The sequence below is a fragment of the Lissotriton vulgaris genome, chromosome 1_1 (assembly GCF_964263255.1).
Source record: "Lissotriton vulgaris chromosome 1_1, aLisVul1.2, whole genome shotgun sequence".
Classification (NCBI taxonomy): domain Eukaryota; kingdom Metazoa; phylum Chordata; class Amphibia; order Caudata; family Salamandridae; genus Lissotriton; species Lissotriton vulgaris.
The window spans coordinates 238,072,429-238,078,680 of NC_141685.1; the positions used below are offsets into that span (position 1 = coordinate 238,072,429).

At 46.1% G+C, this 6,252-nt stretch overlaps 2 non-coding genes across 2 annotated transcripts; one reads left to right on the forward strand and one right to left on the reverse strand.

Moving 5' to 3' along the window:
- Positions 1-2,123: 2,123 nt before the first annotated feature.
- On the forward strand, positions 2,124-2,195 carry TRNAC-GCA (transfer RNA cysteine (anticodon GCA)). Its single transcript has one exon. It is a non-coding gene; the product is annotated as a tRNA-Cys (tRNA).
- Positions 2,196-5,634: 3,439 nt separating this feature from the next.
- Positions 5,635-5,707, reverse strand: TRNAT-UGU (transfer RNA threonine (anticodon UGU)). Its single transcript has one exon. It is a non-coding gene; the product is annotated as a tRNA-Thr (tRNA).
- Between the last annotated feature and the right edge of the window lie 545 nt (positions 5,708-6,252).

Below are 6,252 nucleotides of genomic sequence, written 5' to 3' on the forward strand. Positions count from 1 at the left end.
GAGGGCCACTCACTCCGCTTTTGAAGCAGCTCTCTTTTCAGCAACTTTTGCGCTGACTTTCTGTGGTGCATTTAGAATGGGGTAGCTAGTGGAGAGTTCCAAACAGGACACATCAGGAGTAGCCGTGTGCAGACGGGATGCTGTCCTGACAGGCGAGGTCCTGACTCTAAGGTTGAGGAGATCTAAAACGGACCAGGAAGGGGCAAGAAAAGTTATATTGTAGAACAGGTTGGAAGTGCCAAGTACTGCCCAGTGCGCTTAGTTGCGAGATACCTGGCGCTGCGCCCCCCCAGGCGAAGAGCCTCCTGATGCATGCTGATGGGACACTTTGGCCAAATACCAAGTACAGCGCATATGGAGGTGTGTTTGAAATTCGCAAGCAACGAGGCCCAGGGCAAGCGCTTTTGCAGCCACGCCTTTAGAATAGGGGCATCAACCACGGCTTTCCAGGCAGGCTTGCCAGTGGAACACATAAAACAAGTGGGGCGGTGGGAGGCAAGTTGCTACAAGAATTACATACGTCCTTAAGAGGCAGGTTTAGGCATAGACCGCAATTTTGATGTGCCGTGGTTGTGCGACCTGGAATCATGCAATCATGTTTGCAGTGTTTGAAGAATTCGGTTGGGGTACATAATGAACAATGTGTAATACTTCTGCCTGGGGCGCAGGGGCCTGCTGCACATGATGAGGCGCACTTTGTGCGAATTGAGCAACTTGCTGGGGACTTGTGAGTCATGGTGGTCCGAAACTACCCTGAGGTGTTAGGGGCGGGTCAGGGGAGGCGATGGAGTCCTTTTGCAGGCGGGTCAACAGAGCTATGCGCAAATGCACCGAGCAACGTGGATTTGGTATTATAAGACATGGGTTGCTACATGCAGAAGGCACAGGGTGCTTTGACGAAGATGATATACACCTATCAGAAGTGGGGATGGCCTTCTTCCTGCTAGATTTAGCAAAAGCACTAGTAGCAGCAGGTCATAAAAAAAGAACTCTAGTAGGTGGGGGGCCCTGGGGTGGCGGCGGCCACACCCAGAGCCATGGCGGAGTTTCAGGGCGATCCAACGCAGGAAGGTACAGAAGGGTACCCTCTACAGGAGCACAGTAAGGGTGCGAGAGCCAATTATCCCCAGGGAGATCCTCGGTGGGATCCTGGAGGAGTGACGGCACCCCCTTAGTCCTTTGGGCGGTTGTAGACCTAAGCAACCGGCGGTTGCCTGCAATGCTCTGCAGTGAATAAGGGGTGGACTGGAGGTCCGCCGGGGGAGGGGGTTAGACCTTCCCCCAATATTGACAACGCCCCCACGGCTAACACCGCAGGGGGGTTTATGGCTCATTAGGTGGGCAGGTCGCGAGGGGCGGCCTGACCCTGGATCGCCCATAAGATAACCCAACACTTTGGCATAATGTTTATGCAAATAAAGCTGCAACAACTTTCTCCAACAAAAAACATTGTGTGGTGTCTGTTATTTGGGAAGTTGTTGTGAGCAGGTTGGGGTCTGGGCCGATATTGGCACTATTGATACATGCGCATTTGCCACCATTGCCTCACGTTACGTAACGTTTGTTCTTGTGTTCTGGGTATCTGCCATTTACTGCAGTATTATACCTCTACTTGTACTTTGTACGCTTTTGTAACATACACACACGTCACTTTCCCTCTTGTATTTTGTTGCTCTTGATTCATGCACAATTGTCACTATTGCTTTATGTAAAGTAACGTTTATTTTGTAACATGCTGACTTGTAATTTTTCCTCATGTTTCACTACTGTTCCTATTGTGAAGCGCTCTGACACCTTTGGGTAAAGTCCGCGCTATTTAAAAACGCACTAAAAAAAAATATATGATAAAGAAACCTCAGACCCCCATGGCCAGAACTCATCACGCCTCCCCTGGAGCATTGGGGGTGACATACCACCCTCACCACATTCCCTTCCGCCATTTTAGCGGCTTACTAGGCGCTCCTACACGTAGAAATATAACAAAGTCCATTTCACAGAAGGCAGTGTGCACGCACACAAAACTGGAACAATGAGTTTGTGGCGCGCCTTGAAGCAACATCTCTAGGACTCATCAGGAACAGGGAACAGTCCTTCAATATTTTACATTTCTGAGTCACTCAGCTGGGGATATAGCTCAGTGGTAGAGCATTTGACTGCAGATCAAGAGGTCCCTGGTTCAAATCTGGGTGTCCCCTAGTTTTACAAAATATTCTTTTTTTTCTGCAAAACATTATTTTCAATACAAATTCTTGCTTTCAAAATGGACATTTTGTAATTACTTAGCCTATTTTCCAATGCACGTTTACCAAAACGAGAGGGAGATTCAAACTTTTAAATATTTTTGACTCTGTCTAAGATTAAATGCGCCTGTTTTCTGCATTGCTTCATTTCCATACTTGATAATGCGAACCCGTAACATGCATGGATAGGTGAACGGGTGCCTCACTCTTTTCACTACCGTATATAATGGATCCGAGGGACACGAGGGCAGCAGGTGCAGGTTTCATTCTGGAGTGAGACCCCCACTCCAAGGTGATCAGAAGCGACACCTGAAGGGTCAAACAAGCTCCACTCGAAGTACATTAAAAACAGTTTGGTAACTGTCATCCTAAGTGCAAAGGGGGCGGGGCAGTGGTTTGAGGGGGGCATGTGGGTGGGGGAGGCAAAGGTGTGTCTAAAAAGAAAACAGAATTCTAAAGATATTAGTTTATTTCTGAATAGAACATTATAGGTTCCTTCCTGTCTGTGCAAAGGATGTAGTAGACTCAGATCAAACAGTTTCAACATTGATGTACAAATGTACCTGTAGTTCTTCCTCTTCCTCTCTAGGAAGTTATACAATTTTAGGTAAAGCTTGCCTAGGAAATATTTGTAGAGTCATTGTCAGGAGATCGTCATCCTATATTAGAACATTGGAATGTTGGGAGCTCTATTGAAAACAATGGAGTGCTCCGGGCTTATAATGGCTGGTATAAGCCTGGAGCTCCAGCATTCCAATGTTTCTTTGTTCACAGCTCTGGCTGTGAACAAAGGCTTCAAGGAGACTGAGGGGATTCCAATCCCCTCACCCTCCCAAAAGGCTTTGTTTTTTTGTTGTTAGAACATTCTGTCCTCTAGTGACAGAATGTTCTAATATCCTTATAGCCCTTTGTAGATGGGCTATACCGCTATTAAAGTCCCTCTCCCTTGTTAAAAGCCCTCGCCTTCGGCTCGGGGCCTTTAACGCTGGAGAGGGCCTTTAATAGCCGGTATAGCCCTCTACGGCGGGCTATAAGGCTATAGTCACTATACAATGGAGAGGCTTGTAGAGAGTTGTAAGAGAAACATTTCATCAGAGATAAAGAAAAACTGTACTATAAAAATGAACTGTGGAGAAGTGTTTGTCGGCTCGTTCACAAGATTGGTGACCTGACCCTGCGTCTGTGGTGTGCTGAATGCTGTGCTGATTCCTGATTCCTCTGGCTGGCCTCTCCTGCTGGAATCCTAAGACACTCTTCCTAAAGGCGTTGCACATCATCGGCTGGCGATGCTGCTCCTGCTATACCTTAACAGCTGTGGGGTTAGCCTTTACAACGAATTGCAAAGCTGTGCATTAGTATTAGAACTGTCTTTGCAGATGTTTTCTCTCACTCTCTCTTTCTCTCCTCTATACCTGATGTTTTGATGATTTTGAGCATTCCAGCTGTTATGCTTGTTGTGGAATTAACCTGTGACATTGAGAACTAAGCGATGATCATTTACTCTGAACTCGTGATTTACCATCATATTTTGAATAACATCGATAAAAAATATTGAGAAAAAGAACAGCGTTTGTCTTTATTCATGAGTTATGAGTTATTTGACATATTACGGTTGTTTATTGATGTATAGGTTGGTCTTTCACTGCAGGTGCTCGTGGGAGAGCAGCTCTCCGACTTTCATTACTTAGTCCCTTTTAGCTCTACCAAAGATCCTTCGGAGAACCTTAGATACTGCTCACCGAACAATAAAGATTTATGGGCCCGTCGTTAGAGTTACGTTTCCGTTATTGTTATTGTACTTGGTGTGGGACATCAGATAATAAAAAAAAAACACTGCTTCCGCTGCATCAGGTGCCTTGACGCTTTTCGGTAGATGTGCACTCTATAAATGTGTTTTTATTTCTTTTAATTTCAAACACATTCAATTTGGAATAACCAGGGATCTTCCCCTGCTGGGATTGAACATTGGTAAAAGGCCTCTGGTTCAGGTTACATGCAAGTGCAGTCTGCTGTTCCAAATGATGCTGATGAGGCAGGAGGCACTGGGCTCAATGTACGAGGGATAACCAAAATAAACCCTGGGTAACATCAGGCCATTTGGATCAAAGATTCCTACCTCTGCCTGAATGCATGGAAGGCTCTAATATTCTGAGTTGTAGACATAGCATTTGGCGGCCAGCGGAGTTGGTAAATTGTCACACTCCTTCCCCTGCTGTGACACATCTCAGAGTATGGCACAGTGCTATCATTTGGCAATCCAATCACAGTCCATGGTAAATATGTAACTATATAGTTGACTCCTGTCCAGTTTGCAGGATCAGTCCCGGCAACTTGTATTGCAGAAACTGTTCATAATTATCACACACAGGTACGCAAACAAGAACGTTCTATCTGCAGCAGCCCTGTGCTGCAAAGTCTCCCGGGAATCTTTTTTCAAATGTTGGAAACTATGTAACTCCCCATCTCATGGTCTAGGACAGACCTGCCTCGGCTCCTTGAAAGATGCTGCAAGGGGTTGATCAGGGCTTTGGTGTGGTCCAGGCTGGATTACTGCAACATTGTCTCTGCAGGAGCCTCAAAGAAAGAGAGGCTGAAACTCAGGAAATGCTACTGTGTGACAATTGGCATCAAAGGCCTCCACAGCCTCCCCGGGGCTCGTGTGACTGGGGCAAACTTTGTGATACCAAAGGGGATGATGGACGGAGCGTTGGAGCAAATCAGAAACTCACCCCCAGTCAACTGATCTGGGTTTAATCCATCACCGTTCTTTAGCTCACTGTGCCACCCCAGTTCAGACATGGCCATATGCAAATCAGTCTGACCCTGTGCCTCATGGGATCAGTCCAACCCAAACTGCCAAACCATGTCTTCCCTAGACCGGAAACAAGCATCCTGGGACCCGTTTCTGGCTAATCAGCCGTCATCAGCCAGGATAGCTTGACTCCAGTGGCAAAGTGAGCAAGGGACCCACGTCTGGGCATACCCTGCCAACTTCGGGTGAACAAAGCGATACCAAAGGGGATGATGGACGGCAACCTTCTCTGCACCATCTTTAATGCCCGGGTGTGCCACAGCCCTAGACAATGTTGTGCCCCTGTCAGGGAATTGTGCGCCGACAACTAACAAGACGCTTAACTTTACAAACCTGCACAGACAGTTCACATTCAATCCCAAGAATCATGACGCCAAAAGCATCCGTCTCCAGGGAGCCCAGCTCTGTCCAGATGGACCTGGAAGTGAATATTTGTTTCACGTTGTTCATTCACTGCAATGGAAGAACTACTTTGTTCTAAAGTCACTCACTTGGAAGTTTAATGTTGGAGGCAGAATGCTTTTTTTGGGGTCAGAATATTTAAGTGATTGAAAGCTTTTTATTCAAATTAAAAAAATGTTAAGGCTCCAGCGAGATTTAAACTCGCGACCACTGGATTACAAGACCAGTGCTCTTACCCCTGAGCTATGGAACCCAATGTGGTAACAGTTTGCAACGTATATTTCCTTAAGAGTAAGAAGGTGTTCTCCTGGGGTGACACTGGGTGGATGTTACAACAGTTGCAAAAGAGAATGAATGGAAAAAGTGTAAACTTCCTCTCTTCAAAGACTAGTCATTCCCCTGCAGTGTAATTCAGAAACAGGCTCCCCTGAATATCATTAAGCAAACAGCATATGCAGCAGTTTTAAAACAAACTGTGACCAGTCTGGGCTCAATGGCCACTGTCCTCGGAATATAAATATTCCAGTTCATGTTTTCCCATTATTTGCTGGAGTAAACATAGCCTAGGCTTCATAACCTATCATAGGGAGTAGTTTTAAAAGATGAAGTAACAATCTTAGCCTTCAGATACGTGCATCAGAGAATCAAGAGCTTAAACTGTAAATGTCCCCACTTGCACGGGTATAAACACACCTCCTCACCTCGAAGTCACCACTAGTTTTATGAACTCCTAACTCTTGTTCAGAGAAAACACGGAAACAATGTGTCAAGGATCACACAGTTCATGGCGTTGATGAG